Source organism: Myiozetetes cayanensis, unplaced genomic scaffold (genome assembly GCF_022539395.1).
Source record: "Myiozetetes cayanensis isolate MyiCay16 unplaced genomic scaffold, myiCay2020 scf13, whole genome shotgun sequence".
Classification (NCBI taxonomy): Eukaryota; Metazoa; Chordata; class Aves; order Passeriformes; family Tyrannidae; genus Myiozetetes; species Myiozetetes cayanensis.
In genome coordinates this window covers 296,153-318,007 of record NW_026086937.1, presented here as the reverse complement: position 1 = coordinate 318,007, position 21,855 = coordinate 296,153, and the positions used below count along the sequence as shown (strand labels likewise).

Sequence of the window (21,855 nt, the reverse complement as noted above, 5' to 3'; positions counted from 1 at the left end):
CTCTTTTCCTACGTCCTTCAACTTAATCTGTTTTCACATGGTAACCCTCCACATTGCCCAAACTAGTCCACTGAACATATGCAAGACTCAGCTCTAACCAGAGGACCAGAAATTTTCTGTGGTGATTTCATCACAAAAAATAAAGAGTCACGATTATGAGCAACCATATTTCAATATTGTAGTGCAAAAGGGTAGGAATAGGACTGGAAAATTCTGGGTTTTTAACTAGTGGATGAGTAATTATTATGAAAAAAAAGCGTGAAGAAGGATTACCAGAATTTGGAGGAAAAAGACTACCTTATGGACAATATTGTTAGCTTAAAATTGTATGCAAGTCTCACTTATTTAGTGTTTGTCTGTAACAATGGAGGATATGCAATAGATTGTCTAACAATAAAAGGTAAGGTTTGTAACCATTAATATTATCAGAATGCTTGAAAATGTGCCACACTATCAAACACATGCACTGCATGTATTGCTTCTATTGTTTACATCTAAAGCTTTTGGAACTGAATTGATGATTTTTAAGCACTTTGGGGTTAAAAATACGATTTGTTGCAATTCCTAAAACATTCTACATTTAGGTATGCTTTACAGAGCTCTTGTGCAAGGAATGAGAAGTATTAAAATAATCTTAAATTTTCCATGGATTCCAAAGAATATTTGTTGCTTGAATACCCCACGGCATCCTAGATCCAAATTGCATGCCATTTTATTCTCCTTCCTTCCATCTCTGAATCATGTCTAAATGACTCTCCCTCGCCATCGACAGTTTTCTTGTGAAAAAGTCCCACCTCTTACAACGCCCACCAGAGCTTCTGAGTTTATAATATGCAACTCAAGGCCTCTCGGGATTCTCAAAGATTTACACAGCTGTGGCAAACAACTTCAAAATTAACCACCTGACCTTCCCCAAAATACTCAAAGAGCTCAAATTCCTTATTGCAGACAAAAGAATAAAACACATTTGGAGGCCCTAGGGCTATGATGTTTTTTTAGCTATCAGGTATAAAAAACTGTCCCTCTGCTTTTCCAGAGGACTCTGTTTCACCAGTGTCTTTTTTATCTGCTCTCCTCTTTCAACTCCATCTTCCACCTCCACAAAGAAGCCTCTCTATTAGAGGGGTAATAAATGACCATTGAGGAAACAGTGGTCACATTTACCCAGAAGCAAAAGAGGTGCTAAATTAATATCAAATTCACAGCTAAGACCTAACCTTAGACTTTGGTATGGGCAGAATACAGATTACAATCTTTACGGAGCTTCCACAAAGTGGCACTTACCTCTTGTATCCTTCTAACTTCAGTCTAATTGCCAACACACTATGGGATAAGGCCTAAACCTTTACAATATCTTTTCTATTTTGGTTTATAATTAATTATTACAGTGAACACCTTAACTTACCTTCTATCTCATCTCAGGATTCACTTTGTATGAAAGAAACTCCTGTGAGAAAAGGCAGTCTTTCCTCAGAAATTTACTTTTAGATGGATGTTGAACTGACGAGCAGAAAGACAAACACTTGACGTTCACCAAGGAGCAGCTCCAGGGCTGTTCTGGGTGTATACCTTTCCCAAGAAGAGGAGAGGCTGGTGGGTACTCAGTATAGATCCTTGTCAGCTTAGACATGTTCCATGAACCATGTAGGTTCCATGTAATTAAATGTTCCAATTGCTATTTCCATCTGATTAACACCAAAAAATGCAGAAGGCTGGGTACATATTTACAGCACTGGTAAATGGACTAACACACTGAGCCACAGCATGCCATATTTAATCCTCGTTAAACACTTAACTCATGATTATTTACTGAGCCATTCAGAAAGGGGTGTGATACTACAAATTACAGAAGTGAAAAAGGTGTGCTGCTTAAAAAAAAAAAAATTGAAGCAGTTAGCAACAAACCTTTTAGGAAATCTGTCACTGAAGTGATCTCATGCAGCCACTACTCCTCACCAAAGTCATGATAGTGCAAATAACCACTCAGGTATGGGAAAAATGAGTTCACAGCTTTGCACTTGGCCACAATCTAAATTGTAATATTCACAGAGATTATTTTGAAAAATACTTGTCAATTTTACCACTGTGGCATAACTGGCTGAAGTTCATCCAAGTGGTCATTAACTAGTCTAGAAGTTTATCTAAACTTGGCATCACTGTCATTAAGAAACTCGGTGAAAGGTAGGGTATGGATGTAGAACAATACTACCATTTTTAAATAACTAAAACAGAGCTTTGAGTTATAATAAGAAACAGAGCTAAAAGTTGAATGCCAGCTTGTTTTGTTTTGTTTTGTTTTAGGCTTTCATGTTGACCTCTGCTCTACACAAACTTAAATCTGTTTTACATCAGAAGCTGCAGGGACAGAAGAGTACATGGGAAAAGAACATGTCTGAGAGTTTAGAGAGGACCAGCTAAATTTTTTGAGCTCCAGTGGGATTGGTGACATAACTAAAAAGCAACAAACAGCAGGTGAGAGGAAGGATTTAAATACAAATAAGGACACTTTGAAGCCATAGGTTTTTGTTGATCACGTTCACATTTACAAATCAAAGTCTCTGCTTTTAGAAAAATATTTAGCTAAGAAAGAACCTAAAAGCCATAAAATACCAAGCAGGGAAGGAAAAAATATTAGTGAAAAGTAAAGGCATGGAATCATGTTGATAAATATTCCCCAGACTAAAAAAATCAACTAAATACTCTATTTTCTTTAATTAAAAATCACTGAATTATTTAAGGATATCTGACTGAATTAATTATTGAAGACACATCAAGATCTGCCTGGTGGTGTGATTAGTTGTTTATATGGTTATTAAGATCTACCCATTTGGACCTGAATTCAACCTCCAATTAAAAAAGTTAATAGAAATTCAATCCCACAAACAACTTAGCACATAAACTCTCCATGCTTTAAAATGGCTAAATATTCTAATTCACATGATTCGTTCATTAGTAAAAAGAGAGAGTTTATTTTCTCTTTTCAGTGGTCAATGTATACGAAAAAATTATGTCCATTTAATGGCCACAGTTTAACAGACAGCATTTGCCAACCTACTAAAGGTGCTGTTCATGTTCTATCCATGGGATCAGAGTTCAAATAGCAGTACATTCAATCTGGAAAAAAGTGGTGGTTACAATAGTGTAGTAATAACAGTTGCAGATAACAATCTGAAAAGCCAAAACCACTGAAACATGATGGTTTGCAGTCGGAAAATATTTGTGTCTTTTACCAGAATGTAACCCATTACATTGCTGACTGGGAGGAATAAAAATCCAGTGGGAAGACACAAAATTAGATCAGAGCTCTCTCAAACGAAAAGAAATCCAGTCTCGCTGAACTGAAATGTGATCATTTGGATAGCATTTCTATCAGCTCATTCATTTAAAACTCAGTTAGAAACTTTGCTTTGCTTTGACAAACACTAATGCACATGTGCATCTTGGCTCACCAGAGCAGGCCCATTGGTAGGTCTGGAGAGACGTTCCTCTACAGGAACCTGCAACCACATGTTGTGAACAGAGATGCAGATTCACTCCACCAGCTGCAGACAGACAGCTGAGGCACTGAATAAAACCAGCTTGTGCAAGATGTGCGTTTAGCCTAGCTGGCCTTAACAGTGACCAAGCAGATGCCTGGGAATTAGTGCAAGCAAGGAACAAACATTCAGTGATATTTACCCAAAAAACTTTGCCAGCCACCAAAAATTTGCAACTTAGAGGATTCCCATTAGCAGACCTTGCTGGATTTCTCTTCCATGAACTTCCCTAGTTGCCTGCTGAACCGCCCCATAAAGGATCAATACCCCCAGCATGAGGGCCCCCACTGTGCAGAACCATCGTCATCCCCTCTGAGGTGGTGCATGTTGCCTTCATTTAATCCCCACACTTCTGGTATCAGAAAAAATAGTGGGTATTTCTTCCTCTCCATGGCAATCATGATTTCTGACCCTTTTTCTTCTGCATTACCTTTTCAGCAGACTGAAGAATATGGCCTATGTGAATGCTCCTTCTGAAAAGGACATGAACTTAAGGACTCCAGGGGTCCAGGGCTGCTCTCCAGCCCCATGGAGGGTGTTCACACACCCTCACCTTGTACTTAAGGATTTGCTTCATATGGGTTGAATTATTCTCCAAATATTTCTGGGTTTCCCTAGTGTAGAGAGTCTTGATGATAATTCTAGTCTAAGACCTAATTTAGATACCAGGCTGCTGTTTTGAAGGAGACAGAGTTAGATCAAATTGCACTAAATTTATCAGGTGAAGATCTGAGTGTTTCTGTTTAGTGAGATATAGAACTTTGTGCCATTAAAGGTTGCTATTTGACAGTGGTTTCTTTTCATTACATGAAATGAGGAAACAGAGCCAGTTCATTATGAAGATAGTGAAAGTTATAATAAAGCCAATACAGGCTGAATCCTACAAGTGCATGTGGGGAAAGTAATGCATAAAAACGCAACATCAAAGAAAGATGGGCAAGGAATGGAGAGCAGAGAAACACGTAATGAGCCAAGTCAGACTGAAGGCTAAGATAATTGCCCAAGGATTACAGCACTTGGGAAATGCTATCCTACAGCAGGAGTAGAAAATGGTTGAAAATGAATGGGACCCAGTCAATCTGTAACCATATTGTAAGGACCAGGATAATTTCCCCCATTTTTCAGATGTAGAAGATCAGTCTCTGAATAGAGCTAGTAGTGACTCTCTCACCCAGAACAGATCAATCTGATTTGGGATCAGATCTGACCCAACTTGCTCTTTGCCCAAAAGTCTCTTCCAAGTATTTTTTGTATTAATTCTGGGGCTAGAGAGAACTTAATAACCTGTCAGTGTGAAATAATTAACTTTACTAATGGCAAAGGCACGGAGTGGGGCTTGTGGCCCAGTAAAAGTTCTTGCTGTTTGCGTAGTGTTAAATAAGCCAGTTGATCAATGGTGCTCTGATGATTTATTAACGCCATGCTGCCAGTGAGAACTCATGCTGAAACTTAGGATGGATCAAACTTAATTTTAAAATACTGAAGAAAATATCAAATCTTTCAAGGACTTATAGAACTGGTTGTATGTTTGTCATCTACTAACACACAAAGCAAAATACATCTGAATAATAAGGAATGTATCTCTTTCACCAGTTCAAAGTACTGCCAACAGCAGTAATAGCAAATTGTGCTTTATCACGCTTTCTTGCAATTCCACACAAATGGCTTGATATGCCAGTGTATTAAGCAATTCCTATGTTGTTTACTAAGTACATTTGTTTTTCAAAAAAGGGAGAAAAACCCTAAATCTGTTTTCATTTGGGTAGGAGTACTTTGCTTTCTCATTTCAATGAAAACAATCCAAATGACCTAAGTCCTCACTGAAAAAAAAAAAAAAGCATTATTAAACCCGCTGAAACAAAACACTACAAAATGGATTCTTCCTTTCTCATGAAAGATTCACAGCACTACACTGCTCTAGAGTTATTTCTAAAATTTAATTTATGATTTATGCTGCATTTAGGGTGACAGGGCACCCACCTAGTAAAGATTTATTTAGGAACTGACTGCTACACCAAGAGGGATGCTGGTCTCCTTTACCTTTATATATACACATATAAGCAGCATCGCAGCAGAAACTGATCTATAAAAAATTAGCAGGCACTAAAAATCATATGGGAAATCAAGCAGAGCTTATATTTAGAGGATTTGGTCATGTGCACTGGCATCAGCTTTGGTGTATAACAGTTCTGATTTGCAGCTTTAAAATATATGTATATATTAAAGACAATTGTATGAGGATCCTGGACATGCAGTAACACTTAAAATATATTACTGCACTTTGGACTTGCTTGGGATTTTATCTCAGATGTGTACTGTTTGATAAAGATGGTTAAGTTTTATCTTCCCCATTTCACTCTTTAAGACTGAAACATTTTCTGAAGCCGTAAGAAAGTTCTTTTTACACTGAAAGAAAAGCTCAGTTGAACTTTTAGGCTATATCCACATTGGCAAATAGTACAGACTAGAAGATGCAGATCTGCAGAGTAAAACAGTTGACAGAAAGGACCAGAAATCTACATTACCAGCAATTTTAATTTTAATTAATTTATTTATTTTTACTTTGGACTGTCTCTTGTTTAGTCCCACAGACCAAGTACCCATTCCTATCTGGACTATGTCAAATGTGGTTGGTTTACTTTTATCCAAAATTAATTCCAGTTCATGCACTTGAGACTGTTCCTCAACATGAACAAAAGCATAAGCAGTGGAAATGGTCACAAGATTTAATTTGGAGGTTCAGTCTTGATCCAAGCTAAAATGCAAAGGCAGACTCGGCCTTTGCAACGTCATCTGGACAGAGCCTGATTCAAAGCAGCGTGGAGTCAGCAGTGAGCTGAGGAGATGAGGCAGTTCCAGAAGCTCCAGCAGAACCAGGTTTTTGGCCACCAGGCCATCAGGTTTTCTTGCCAGGTGTCTTTAGCTATTTCTTGCACAGATATGCTCTGCAGCTCTTGGGTTTTCATTCTGGCTGAAAATATGCAAAACTTGCTTCATACCACACATCATGCTGTGTATGAAAGCTATCCACACGACAGGCAGTCTTCCAGAGATAACAATAATCTTCAGGTGATGCCAACAATTTTTACTGACTGAATGTGTGCGGTGCTCTGCTGAGCCCAGCCACTCAAAACAGTCTGCTGAGCAACAAGAAAGAGTCTCCAGTCCTGCTATGCTCTGTCAGCTTTCCTAACCACTTCCAGAAATTAGTTCTGGGGACTTTGCTGATACATTTACATGAAAAGACAGTGTACTCTTCAGCTGCCTTGTATACGTATTAGATTATACTCACATATCATGTTCCATAAGAGTGCATGCACGTCTCAGGCATCAGGGAGTTTTCCATGCTTCCAGAATACAGAAGTCTATGAAGGCAGCAACCTGTAGACTTCTCAAGTCAGCTTCAGTGGATTTTCATGCCTGTGTAATTAAAATGAACATTGAGCTATTGCTTGTCATCAGAGACCTGCTGTATCTGTGATGCAAACAGGATAGTTGTTCCTCTGTTAGTTTTACTTTGAATAGATAGAAAAGGAGAAGAGAAATTTAAAGGCATAGAAAGAGAGAGGTCAAAACACACCAGAAAAGCTCTAGAAAAATTTCTGGAAGAATATGGGGTTTTTTTAGTATAAAAGATTGGAGGCAGTAGATTAGTTTTGTTTATACTCTTTTGGCTTGAGGGACACATGTGAACACAGCATACTCCTCCTGAGAATTTTGGACCCAGCTAATTTTTAAGTGTAATGTAGACCATGAGAACTCTGGCCCTGAGCACTGTCCCAGTATCCTAGAATTCTCAAGGTCTGCAAAAGTTTTTTTTGAGTGGTCTATAGAGGTTTGCATGTGGATGCAAGGCTCTTTATATGGAAATCCATTCCAAAGCATGTTAAAGTACCTACTTACTATGTAGACATAGCTGTTAAGGCTTTTTTAAAAAAATCAAAGAATATGGAAGTATCATTTAAAAGTTGAAGAGGATTTAGCACCAGATCTTTAGTCCCTTATGTAACCAATTGCTACCTTGTACCTCATAAAATATAGTAGAGCAGTTGAACTGAAGGCACTATAATATGTACTTTGAATTTACCTAAATGTATAAAGTAATAAATTACAGTGAGTTATCCTAGCTTTTTAACTGGCATTCCAACTCCATTTGCCTTTCTAATGCATTTTGAAAAAGATAAATGCCCAATAGTTAAGCTGCACATATGCTTCTTACTCCTTTATATTATTTCCTATAAATAAAAATATAAATGCTTGTGGTCATGCAATTTGATCTTTGAATACATGGTACTATAAATCTAGTCATGATACATTTCCCCTGAAAATAAATACGACATTTTCTTTTAAGATGCAGGACAAAAAGGTTCTTTCTTAAGAACATAAATACCTAATAATTCAAATAGCCACTTACCCCAAGAAGTAAAGACATTCCTTCTGGACATGGGTAGTCACTGGATACATGGTCTCCATGCCAAGCAAAAAGTAAGCTCTTAGGAATCTTTCAGGGACAGAATTGTGCTATTGTCAGGACTTTCCCCATATTTTCTTGACATACCTATTCTTCCTGTAGTTTTTCTTGTCTTCTGCCTTTCCGATCATGCTAACATCAAATCTCCATTTCTTATCTTCCAATCCCCTTTATCTCTTAGGCTGTCATTTTTTATAGTAAACCCCATGGTATGCTACACATTTCCCACATGTGCCATAATAAAGGTCTCTGGTCCATTTGTGGGGTTTTTTTGCTTTGTTTTGTTTTGTTGTTGTTGTGACAATATTATTATACATACTATGGACACACCATATCACAGAAAATTCCTTAAGGTGTAAGCAGAACCTATCTACTTTTAACTCCACAACATTAAAATGATATCTTGAGTTTGGACTTTGCCACTTGCCTGCCACCGTAGATGTGATGTTCTAGGAGTTTAAAATGTTAAACATATTAACAGTTGATATCTAAGTACTCTTACAGATAGAGGTATCCAATTTTGAAGTAAAAGGAAAATTAATAATGAAAAAGATGAGGAAGATTTTCTATGAATGAAATGAAGTGAAATAGAATTTGATTTTAGGATCAAGTTTATATTTTATATAGGAATGTCTGTATTCTGTGTCAATTACTTACTCTAGTTTGAACTTACATTCTCTGCTTCTCAACTGAAACTATTCTTTCCCTTTAACTGAAGTTACCAAAATATAGTCTTCATCAACATTGATTCAACACATCATCATCTAAACCAAGGTGATAAAGCTGGTATTTATATTGTCAGGGGACTGATTACAGATGATCACAACGACCATCTCAAAAGGTATAATTCTCTGCCACAGTGTATATCAGTATTTTTCTTAATTATTTCTGACATTTTACCTATTACTCCAAGGACTTTCTCAGAGTGCCGAAATAAAGGGGAAAAATGGCTTTTGTGGCACAGATGAAGAAATACATCTTCTGTAAGTAATTCCCAGAAGAAATCTTCAAAATCTTATGGGGTCAGGAAAGAGGCAAGAAAGCAGTATTTGTCACCCTTGCTGAATTGGTCATCTAAATTTACAGTAACACTAAAGCTGAGTGACTTATCTGCCACCCCTTAGAGAGGACAAAAAGTGAGGATAAAGAAGCATAAGGAGAAAAAAAAGCACACTGTGAAAGTATCACCTAGAAAGCTGCCTAAAGATTTTGATCTTTCAGCTACTTATCTCCTATTTCCCTATAGTGGACATGGACATGACTTCTGTTATTAGAAATCACACACAGCAAAAATGAAGAACCGTACAGCAGAGGTTATGGCAAGAATAAAAGTTCACCAAGTTTAGGACAAGAAAATAATATCTGAGGGTGGCTGGGAGAAAAATGTCTAGCTGAAGAGCTGTACAGATGCAATAGAAATTGACAATGACCACCATCTACAGGGAATATTAAGGTAGGATGAATGACAGGTAACCCACAAAATCCAAAGATGCCTTGCACATGGAAAAGCTTGTTACAAGTCAGCATTTTTGACATGAATTTGATGCAGGATGGACAAGTGGGTTACAAAAAGCAAATTGTTATATAGCTCTAAAAAAATTTCAAGCACAGTTGGCTGCTCAGCTTAATGACACCATTATTAAAGTCTAGGTAAGTAAAACAGGCTATAACAGAGTTTCCTACTCTTACTTTAAAAACATATAAAGACTACAGTCATCTCAGAGCAATACATAAAAAACATCCTCTGAATTCTCCAGCATCCCATGTTGATGACCCACCAGCATGAGCATGGTTAGCAAAACATGAGTTTTACATAGCTTTTGGACCTATTTGATCTTGCATTACACAAATAGAAATAAAACTAACAGCACTCCACAGAAGCTCCTACATACAAAAATAGATTGTTAGGCTTAACAGGGTTTTTAACATGGGCTACTTAGGACATACCAGGAGCATTTGAATTACTCTGTATTTAACAGAATGAAACATCTATCTTTTAGATATTCACTAGTCAGGTGGTTTTTCCATAATTTACACTCAATCAGAGATGAAAATGCCTTTTTTTCCTCTACTTCTAGTGTTGACTGCATGGTGGCCTGCCTTTAAGAAGGCATTCACTGCCTACCTCTGAGAGATAGAAGAGGAAGGGTGAGTGATTTTCATGCTCTGGCACTCATTGTAGGCTGTTTAATTTGTCAGGACTACTAGGCCATGGTTTTGTGCTTTGACAGGTTTTTGTTATTCCTGCTAATCCCATTTCTGTTGTGTAATGTGCGTGGCAGCATCTGGTGACAACAGAATAGAACACCTAATTGTGAATGAATACAGAGAGCCCTGTTCTGCCACATTGCCTGTTGCACTATTTTTGCATTTTTATGGCTGAGGGTGGGCTTCTAGGAGCTGCAAAACAGACAGCCCATCGTTGTAATCAAATTTGCCATTTGCATGTGTGTGTTCTCAGCAGTCTTCGTATTTCCACGGCCCTCAGGATTCCTTGAGTTTGGCTTTCTGGCTCCCTCTTCTGAACGGAGAGGATGATCAATAGATTCATTAAACAACTTATCTTTAATTATTAAGTCACAATGTGAAAGTGATGGTTTTAAGTGCATTTGGGTGTCACTAAAAGGAGCAGTACGCGAGGAGAGCCAGTGCAGTACCTGCAGAGCTGTCACTGCCTTCACCCATTGCATGGCTTAATTCACTTGCTGGACACAAGGATCAGGAGCTACCTTGGAGATTTCCTCTCCATCTGAGCATGTTTTTGTTACACCACTCCATTATGATTTGTCAGTGACTAACTAGGTCCAGATCCTATTCTACTTTGCTCATATAGATAGGCTTAGAAAGTTGTATGAAAATGGAACACTGACCATAAATGCTTCCAAATGCAGGATATCTGTTTTTAAGTAGGGTCTTACAGATTTTGGGGGAAGGAGTTCAGCTCAATGTCTTTAAAAGTTCCTGAAAGTAGATTACTGATTAAATCAAGAGTTTATACAAATACTCTCCTGGTGGGGTTCTAATCAGATGGCTTCATCTGTGTATAACTTAAACTGGTTCCAGCTAGCGTCAGTATTGCAACTTAATGCCCTCCCTTACAGGAAGTGTTGAAGTTTCTTTTGCAAGAAGCTAGTTTTGGTGTAACATAGCTACCCAAAATACTGATAGATCAGAGCAGTATAGAATAATACAGGATGGACCACAGTGGGTCATCTGGTTCAACCTTCCTGCTTAAGAAGGGTCATCCTAGAGTACATGGCACAGAATTGCATCCAGATGGTTCTTGAAGGCCTCCAGTGAGGGTGACTCCACAACCTCTCCTGGCAATCTGTTCCAGCGTGTGGTCACTTGCCCAGTAAAGTTCTTCCTCATATACAGGTGGACCCTCCTGTGCATCAACTTCTGCCTGTTCCACATGCCCTATTGCTTGGCACTAAAGAGCAGAACTTGGCTCCATCCTCTTGACACTGTCCCTTCAGATACTTAGAGACATAGATGAAGTGCCCTCTCAGCCATCTCTGCATGAGGCAAAACAGGCCCAGCTCCCTCAGCCTTTCCTTGTAAGACAGGTGCTCCAGGCCCTTAATCATTTTTGTTGCCCTCCGGTGGAGCCGCACCAGGAGCTCCACATCTCTCTTGTACTGAGGACAGAACTGGACACAGAACTCCAGAGCTGATCACCTCCCTATGGTGTTCTCTAGGTGTCCTCTAACCCAATCCTCCTTGACCAAACAACTGCAGACATTTACAGCTTAGATTCTTCCCAGACAAAAGCATTAGTATTGCATAACAAGACTGAAAAAATTCACTGCCCACATCAATCCTGCAAAAACTTTCAAAAGATTAATTAAAACAAAGCTCTAAAATCCAAGAGATCTGAAGTATATGAACAACATCAAAAAGAAAAACTTTAGAGAGAATATTCAGAATTTTAAATTAAAATGCAAGCTTCAATTTTCTCCTGGTAACGCTTGGTATAATTTTTCTCCCAGTAAACAACACAACTCTTCTGTATTTACCATAACAATATGGAATCAAAACATAAAACCTGTTGGATACAGCAACCAAGAAAAGATCTAAAGCTTGTATAAAATTTAATGGATTATTTATACATTTTTCTAACTCTCCTGTATTATAGAATGTTGAATTTATGAAGTTTTAAAAAGGTGGTCAAATAATACAGTAAATATGGAAGCAGTTTCAGGACTGAAGTATGAGGCAGCATACAATCCACATGTGAAACTAAGATCTTGTCTTATGCTTTCTCTTATCAGCTACAGTTCAATTCTAAACTGAGTTCTAAGAAACATAAGATAGTGTGAAAGCAAAAATATTTATGTGCGCTATGCATACAAAATAGACAACCAAGGGAGAAATGTTCCTCCTTATCAAAGACTTGTATTAGATGTATCCTTCTTCTAAGCATCTGTGGAGAAGTTCCCCAGAAAAGATGCCTTTCATCAACTTATGGGAGCTGTTATTCGTTATCATCATCTGTTTACAATCAATGAGAACAGTTGGATGCTCAGCAGTCTTGAAAATTGAACCAATTATTTAGGTCAGTAGTTTTTAACCTTTTTCTATTTGTGAACTCTTAAGCATTTTCCACTGGATGTGAGGCACTGTTAGAAATTTTGCTCATGTAGATAGCTGTTACTTTCTTTGGCACTTACAATGAACTGTCTAGAATTTATCCATTCCCTTTCATCTCCTTATGAAAACATTCTCAGACTCCAAGATGAAAAAAACCCAAACCACAATAGTAAAATATATACATTTTTGGATAAATTAAAAAAAAAAAAAAAAAAAGGCTACCTGAATCCAAGTGCTTTTAAGCACCTTGATAAACTATGCAAGCAAAACTTTCTCAGTTTGAACCTATATTATTTTGATTACAATCCAGGACAAGCGCAGTTCTCCACTGTCATGAGCAGTTGCTGCTCAGGCTCAGCCCTCTGGAATCCTTCCTGTCCCTGACTGCCATGCACTGGCCTCCATCATGTATCAGCACATGTTTCTTTTCTGTTCAATGAGCTGTGCTCTGAGACCAAGAGTATTCAGGTAGGGATGAGCATCTTTAACTAACAACTGCTACCAAAAATATTTAAGTAACACTGTACCCTAGAAGCATTTTTGGTGCTACAGTCTTCAAGAAAAACATGAACATAATTTTCAACAGAGAGGGAGGGAGTAAAGCAAAGACAAGCAAGGGATGACCCTAATTCAGTCATAGCAGCACAAGTTAAAATGTCCCAGTTCCGTCCAGTATTTGACTTTACATTCCCAAACATGCATTATAACCAAGCAGGATGGCCTTGGGAAGGAGCTCTGACTGAGGTGTAGCTACAGGTAGCTTCTGAAGTCCCACTTGAAGGTACCCTCCACTGTGTCTAGTGACTGGTAGCAGGAAAAACTGCTTCTGGCACTCATGTGAAAATGGTTCTGCTCACACACATATTGCTGTGTCCGAGTCACTACAGCAAATCCAACCAAATCCAAGGATCACACACTGAGCAGAGATTTGAAATATTTCTAATGTCATTTTGGTGTTTATTGTAATTATTATAGTTACTGGGATACACAGCAATTACATATATTTAATTATATCTCCACTAAATTATGCTACAGCAGATATATTTTTACAGCCAGTGTGGAGAACACAGAAAAGTCACATTAAAGAGAGCATGCTCTTAAGGTTCTGAAGTAGTTTAACTTCTGGTCTCAGCTTAGGCAGTGAAGCAGCATACCTAGGTCAGCCCTGTGGAGGCTTTGGTGATACCTAACACTTTCCCTCCGGGAAACGCTCTGAACCACCAATTGGTAAAAAACTTAAAAAATGTAACTGCTGAAAATGTAACTTAAAAAATGTAACTGCTTAAAAAAAAGAAAGGGTTGGAAGGAAGCAAGACCCTTCCTGGTTTTAATGACAAAAACCTTTAGGCGTGACTACTGTATTTAAATAAATCTATTTGCTTTTTGCACAGTTCGAATAGATGCTTTTTAATTATTGCTAATTGTTTAAGATATTGTTGTATCCCCCTGAAGACTTAAACTGAATAAATTTAATTCCTTTAAAATATCCTTCAGCTACAGGCAATACAGTAAGAAGCCCCATAGGTATGGCAGTAAAAATAACCATAAAGGCATAAGCATTTAAATGAGGAGAGCATGGAATACTTCCCACTAGACTGAAAAAAAAAAAAAAAAAAAAAGAGAGAAAGGGAGAGCAAAGAGACAGAAAAGAAAAGAAAGAAAGGATGTGTGGGGGGAAGCTATGTGTTTTGGAGACACAAGAACCAAACCATGAAACACACAGTTGAAACATTTAGGATGACTATGAAAAAGGTCTATGTTCACTTGTTAAGGAATGCGCTAAGGCAGACTAAAGCATATGAATGGCCCTTTCACAGGTCACAGATTCTATTCAGTTCTTGGACATTGTTATTATCCGACAGAAATAGATGGGCCTAATTAATATTCTGGACATACCTGAGAGAACATTCTTAAGGAAATCATCCTCTGGTGGTTTAAGTTTGTTGTGTTTTGGGGGTTTTGTTTGTTGTTGGGTTTTCTTGGGTGTTATGTGCTTTTTGATTTTGTTTTTAACAAACAGCAAATGCAACAAATAGCATCTGGTTAAAAAACCCTATGACTACAATTTTGGTGTTAAAAGTTTAATAAAGAGTCTCCTTCTGAATATATTTGTTTATGTAAAGACTTGGATTCTTTTTTTTTTTTTAATTTTAGTAAACAATTTTGCCATGTAGATTAAAGCTGAACTGCACAGTCATTTTGCAAGCAATTATATTCTTGGCACTTTTCTGAACATAATATAACAATTACCACAGCAAATGCATTTTATCAGAGCACTCCAAGCATGCAGCAGGTTAATATTAGTGTTCAGCAACTTCAGATAATATTTCTAAGATGCTAATGTTTAGCCAGTTTCAAATGAGCAAATAGCTTCTGATAGGAACTGAGTTCTGGTCTTTTAAGATAATGTGGTTATAGGACCCAATCTTTATATGTAGTGGGACTACTATCCCCCTTGCAGAATCCTGTTCAAGCTGATGGGAGTCTGTGTAAGCAAATCCAAATGTAAGGCCAGCAGCACGTCAAGAAAGATAGGCTGATTAGAAAGTTAACATGTTGCATAGCTCTGGGGGAGCATCTCGATGCTCACACTGCCGGATGTGGGGTGAGCCATCCCCTCATACAGCTTGTCCATTTACCTTCTAACCTTTGCAAGCATCAGCTATTCACTGAGTGTCTCTTACTGATACCAAACACTGCCCTAAAAGGATTTTGTTTTTAGTCTAATCTACAATGAATTTTAAAGATATGTGGTTTGGTTTCAGTTATTTGACTTGGGCTGAACAATCCCAAAAAAGTATAACCTCATTTTTTGAGTCTTGTTTCACCTCACTGCTGACTCTTGTGGGAGTTCTGCTGTTGACTTCACAAGAGAGCAGAAGTAGGTCCAAAAAATGTATCATTTTCCAAAGTCATCCAAGCTGTATCACTGCATTTTGAATTCAGGACACTGCTTCAATACAGTGACTTGTTGTTCTCATCTTAAATGTCTGGATGGCATACAAATATAGATAAAAGTAGATGACTAATTATCACATCTATTCTCAAGGCATGCATGGAGGGAAGGCAATAAAGAGGAGGGGAAGTTTGTGGGTTACTCCCACACATAAATCCTCTATGTGTCAATGGGTGAATAGACACTCCTTTAGTCTATTGTGCAAAGCTGTTTTAAAACAACAATAAGCTGAAACAGAGAAGAAACTATATTAGAAAGGCAAATATCAAAATACATCACTACTAAAATGCTTGCAGGTAATCAAGTAATTCAGTTCTGTAGTACACCCAGAAACAGGAGTCAAGTGTTTTGTACTCAAACCTTAATATGGGAAAAAAAAAAAAAACCCACATTGAAATAAATAGACCTATTCATTTCAGAGACAGTGAAAAAGAGACAAACTTTCTTTGTCTTGCCACTTTAGAGCCCCTTGATAGCATTTTCCTTTTTTATTGTCTTTTAGATATAGATGCCCCTCTGCTTAAGTATCACCAAAGCTACCAGTAACAAATATCTAAATATATAACAGATGCATAAGTGCATCTTGGGATAAATACATTATGGACAATTAACTGTCATCATACCCCTCAATTACATTTTCACCCGCTCCTGTAGTGTACACCTGTGGCTTGTTAGTAATGCAATAAGTGTTGTAAAGCAACTCTAAGGTTCAAAGGTAGCGCCGCAAAAATCTGTTTTCCTCTCTTTTCTTAAATGTGCATTACACAAATGTGAAAACAGAGAAATAGACACAAGAAAAAAGAACACTACCTTTTCTTTTACTAGCTGACACTGTTGATCAAGTGAAAATTTTTCCCTTTCCTTTTACGCCACACAGGAAAGACAATCTGCATGAAATATTGGACCTGATTCTGAATTCACTAATGCAGAAATTAACCCATAGAAGCAGTAAGCAAAACTCACTTTAGCACAGTTTGTAAAATTATTTTAAATGTCACATATCTCATCTATGAGGGGATAATATAATGACCACAAACATTATCTGAGAAAATTTTGTAACGCTAATAATTTTTAGTAAAAAGTAAAAGAGCTTGTTAGAGGCACAATTAAAATTGATACACTTCTAGGCTACAGTATAATTAAGTATGCAACTTTGTAAAATGGATATTTTTATAAGTTACAGTAGCTGTTGGATATCCTTAATATAGTCACACTTAAATCCATAATAGTTCCTGCAAAGATTATTTGTTATTAAATATGTGAGTGGCATAATTTAGTAAACTCTCTATATGACATTGATGGAGTGCCTGTAAAGAAAAATATTAAACAAAAATATACTGTACAAATGGTCTTATAATTGTAGCTAGAGGCAAATCCAGAACAGAAATATCCCTCTCAGTTAATATCCCAATTCCATTAACATGTTTGTGTGGCTGCTCTGTTTATGTATATGGTCAACATTTAAGATTTTTTTATTCCTATCCTGCACTTTTCCAACCTTATTTACTACCTCCCTCTGTCACTGCACGTTCAGGGACGGAGCATAGGAAGCCAGAGACTTTCCTGTGCTTCAGCACAAACAATGGGGTGATCTTTGAAAAGGTGACATTGACTGCTCCCCTGACTTCCATGAACCACTTGGCCAACATACAAGGAATCACCCCAAAATCTCAGGTGCTCAAGTCCAGATGACCCACTTGACGATCAGGCTGCCTGAAGCACCCTAGCAAGGACAGGCTGGAATGCCTGTCCCCGTGCTGCAGACTCCACCTCACACCCACTGCTGCACCCCTCTGGATGATGCATCCAGCAAGTCCCAGCCATGGTCCATGGAGTAAAACTACTCCCACAGAATAACTTCATCAACCAGGAGAAGGAAATATCATCATTCTTTATGGTTCAAGACTTTCTGTGTAGACAGGACATAACTGGTCATACCTCTGGTGCTGATCCAAGACAAACCAGGCTATGAGGACTTGCCACTACATTGTCACCACATTTTGTCTGACCTCAGTACTGACAGGGTGAATCAGTTGAGTAAAGATAATTTTATCCCTTGTTGATTCAGGGACAGATGTTCACATACTGACCAACAGATTTCAGCAGAGGTTCTTAATACTTTTTTTCCTTTTGGCAAAAGAAAGTCTTTTTTTCAAGTCTTCATGTAGCTTTTCCCAGATCATTTATATATGTAAAAGTCAATAACTTTTTATCTGCATAATGAACAGTGGTGCCAGCTGACACTTCTATAGATTTTTGGCAGCTTCCTTTAATGGTGGTGGGTTTTTTTCTTTGCCTGTCTTTTAAAAGCTCTATGAAGGTGAGTTGAAGGATACAACACCATGGTTTTCACAGATAACATTAAAGAGCTGCATTTTGTTCTGTGTCCCGAGTGACTTACCTGAGAGACACTGAGAGGCTGGAAGTTGGGCTGCAGAATTAATGAAGAATATTACAGGTGTTTATTTCTAGGTGAGAATCAAATACACCTGGGTTGACCAACAGTGACTCAGGGATTGTCAAATAGCAACATTTCAACGTGTTCAAGCAGCCCTGTGAAGAACTGGGTTAGCTGACTAAATGATAACAGTGACTGGCCAGTCAGCATAAGCTGTGACAAGTTATATCATCTTACTTTACTAAATCCATAGTCTCAAAAGAGTTTAATCACAGTTGGATGACATAAAGCCAAATACAAATTGCCTTGCTTAGCAAAGACTGTCAGCTAACTTGCCTTTTTGCAACCACATATAAACTAAATATCATAAAATGAACCCTAGAAAGACACAAGAGAAAAGACATAAACACAAATATTTAGAAACTGTTAGGACTAACTGTGAGGAAATACTTGGCAGAAACAGCAGAGGAAATAACTATTAAATTGAGAAAAACCTTTTTGATACATGCTGTATGCAAATCCTCTGATGTTTGGATGCTTTGCTGCATTTCTGAAAAACCTAGAGAGTACCAAGCAGCAGAAAAATGTGTTACAAAGAATAATGCTGCATGATCCAGGAACTGGACTGGATAATCTAATTGGACACTAATTTCTAGCATTTTTTTCTCCTTGGAAGTACTACTACTTTTGCTAAAAAGCTGGAATCATTAAAAACAATAACAAAAAACCTATGTCTTTCCTGTCTCTGGTCTTTTTTTAAAAACTTATTTTATTAGGAATTTTATTGAAAAGCATCTTTAGGATTTAAACTTATTTAATGATGATAGGAAACACCCTAATGTCTATTGTATAAGCATTTTTATTGACTAACCAGGGCAAAATTAGTATCAGTAGAATTTATGTTGTTCTATAAATGGCCTGTGCAAAATCTCATAACAAATCCACAGTGTAGTCGGAACTCATCTGTTCTTTGCACTTCCTACTTTGCAGATGAGACAGTCTCAAAAGACAGGGTAGGCTGAAGACTGGTTGGACAACTCTATAAGTGAAGTCTCAAGACTCTTGTCATTCTAGCTGTCTAAATTACTTAAACAGGACTCAGAGGAATTTAAAGGGGAGAAACGACATGACAAACAATTATATTCTAACACACTATTTATAACAATGCCCTTTCAGATTATTGTTCCACTCAGACTGACACATTACTGTAATCCCAGGGATGAATCAAGGGACTTAGAGTTAGATCGTGCACAGCTTGTAGGCATAAAAAAAATACGAATAAAGAACTGACATTCAGGAAATATAGAGCGACTCAAGGATAAATTCTGCTGGGATGAGCTTAATTTATCAATGTCAATAACAACGGTGAACACATCGCAAGAATACATGCATATTAATTGAAAATAACTCAGATTAAATCACTGCAGTTTGACATTTTGAGATAGGCACTTTATCTTTTCAAGAAAGAGAGCACTATAAAATCTTTAATCTGAAAACACATCTTAATTGCGTGTTATCACCTCCTAATTGCTTCTATATTGTATTAAACATTTTGCTAATTACTAGCCTGATCATGGTGTAAATAGCTTGAGGCTAGAGCTCATAACCAGCTGAAGACAACTGGGCACAATGAGGGCCACAAAGAAGTTTATCACTTCGGTGTATTATCACGGACTTCCATCATTATCAGTGTCTATCACTCTTTATCTCTGCTTCCCTTGTGAGATAAAGAAGAGAGACAATAATGTAGATCAGAGGTTGGGTTGCATTTCAGTTAATCCATCTATTTCTAGCTCTAGATTTCTAATATTCCCTGGGGACAGAAGTTGTCTGCCTACTGCTGTCACTAATCTACTGCTCGAAGACTGAGGCCAGAATGCTATTTGCTCTACCACAAGACTGGGTAATGGAGGCGCTCCCGGACAGCTGGAAGTGCCTGCTGCATCCGAAACCAAAGGACGTGGTTGAAATACGTTGCTGTGAGCAACCTACCCACTTAGCTTCAGACCCCAAGTAATACACAGATGATACACAGCGAGAATCTGAGGCAGCAGCTTATGAATTAATAAAAAAATTATTTACGCATAGGCAATAAAAATGCTCCTACGAAACTGTCAGGTGACCCAGCAATGCAGGCAGTCACTCAGGCAACAACTAATAATTGAGGTACAGCAATTGTTTAAACAATTACTGTTATCTAAAATGAGCTGACCAAAACATAATTGTTACAGATTTCTTGAAAGAAAACAATTTTATCCGACATCACATTCAGGAATTAACTGAATTTTGGGTTCCAAACTGCAAGGTAAAACACAGCTTTGTAAAAAATGACTTGCATTTCCCAAAGGAACCAACCTTAAGTAGAATAAATCAGCATACAGATAAAACAGCTTTTCTCACTGTCTCCTTGGCAGAACATAAGTTTAACCAGTGCTAAGAGGATGTGCTGATGTGCAGTTTATGAATTTTGCTCTCTGTGTTCAAAGTTAGATTTTGACTCCAGCTACTTTGTCAGGGCTTGCTGTAAGATGCCAGAAGCCCAAGTTCATCTCTGTTAAAAAAAGTTTACTTTTTTGTCTGTCTTTGCACTCTGGCAACAGCAAAGAATTTACACCTGGAGCTTCATCTGCTAGATGGAAAAACCTCACAACTTTTACTAAGTAGAAAGTTTATAAGTCAGGGAGGAAGAAACAGATTGCAAATGAGGGAACATGAAATATGGACTAATTTAGGCCTGAGTCATGAGATGCAAAAGCAGGACACTCTCAGCTTCAAACTTTTTGTATCGGAAGACCTTGTTTATTGAAATTGTACATAATTAATTAATCAGAAAGTAATGTTCAAGTCTGAAGAAACCTTCTAATTTCCCCGCAAAGAAAGGTGCCTCATTGATGGGATAAGTGACACTTTCTCCAGTGAGACAAGAAGAACTGTACCTGCTTAGAGCGCTGCCTTCCAGATTCCCTCTCACACCTCCTGGACACAGCTGTGGGTTGTTTTATTTTCTACTTCAAAGGCTATACCACTCTCTCTTTACCTAAACTCCTGGTTTCCAGGAACAACATAAAGTAAGTTGGAGAAGTGGACAGTGTCCCTGTCCATGGCAGGGGGTTTGGAACTAGATGATCTTTAAGATATTTTCTAACCTGAACCATTCTATGATTCTATGAAATAAGAAGTGCTAACACCATCCCTTTGCACTACCTGTGTACCACTGGACTTGCTGCCACAGGTGCTGCCCAGCTCCCAAGGGTCTGTCTCTCTCCTCCCCTGTGCCTGCTGCACCCCCTCGGCCATCCCATCTCTGTAGCACTCTCCCATGGCAGTTTGATCAATTGCCTCATGAGATGAGCTACAGCATGACATTGACAGGAGTCCAGGGCTCTCAAAGACTTTGTGTCAGAGCTTAAGAAACTGGGCTTCTCATAAAAAAAAAAAAAAAAAAAAAAAGAGAGAGGGAGAAATGGGTAAGACATTTTAGGGAATATATTCTGTCTTTTAAAGAGCCCAGCTCTTGTTTCAGCTGCCAGAATCCTCTTACTTTTTCAGTTTCCTATTACCTTTATTTCCTTCTTTGTTTCTAGGCTGTGTATGTTTAAAGTGTCTCAGCCTCTTTCTTCAGCTCCTAAGCAGTTTTTATAGGTGCCTGTGTTCTCCCCAAGGATTCCTTAATTTGCCACTTCCCTTATGGCTATTGGAAAGCCATGCTGTATTCTTGTCTTCCTTTGTATCCAAAGTGAGGAGAGGGAGATATTTCCCAGAAGAATAAATATTCTGCCACAACAGGTTGGTGCAAGGCTGGGCTCCCGATGTGGTGGTAGGCAATGTCAAGAATACCTTGTACTTACACACAGGAATGCACACAGCTTAAAGGAAAGGCTGTACCACACAATACAAAACT

The 21,855-nt window shown here is 38.0% G+C and overlaps 2 long non-coding RNA genes across 18 annotated transcripts in view; both read right to left on the bottom strand.

The window, feature by feature from the left end:
• Positions 1 to 1,418, bottom strand: part of LOC126636428 (uncharacterized) — a 74,654-nt gene extending 73,236 nt beyond the window's left edge. For all 8 annotated transcript variants that reach the window (XR_007627970.1, XR_007627973.1, XR_007627968.1 and 5 more), the window contains exon 1: positions 1,406 to 1,418. This is a non-coding gene — a long non-coding RNA (uncharacterized LOC126636428). The remainder of the gene's footprint in view (positions 1 to 1,405) is intronic.
• A 4,698-nt stretch (positions 1,419 to 6,116) lies between these two features.
• LOC126636429 (uncharacterized) overlaps positions 6,117 to 21,855 on the bottom strand; it is an 88,182-nt gene continuing 72,443 nt past the window's right edge. For all 10 annotated transcript variants that reach the window (XR_007627981.1, XR_007627976.1, XR_007627977.1 and 7 more), the window contains one exon: positions 6,117 to 6,956. This is a non-coding gene — a long non-coding RNA (uncharacterized LOC126636429). The remainder of the gene's footprint in view (positions 6,957 to 21,855) is intronic.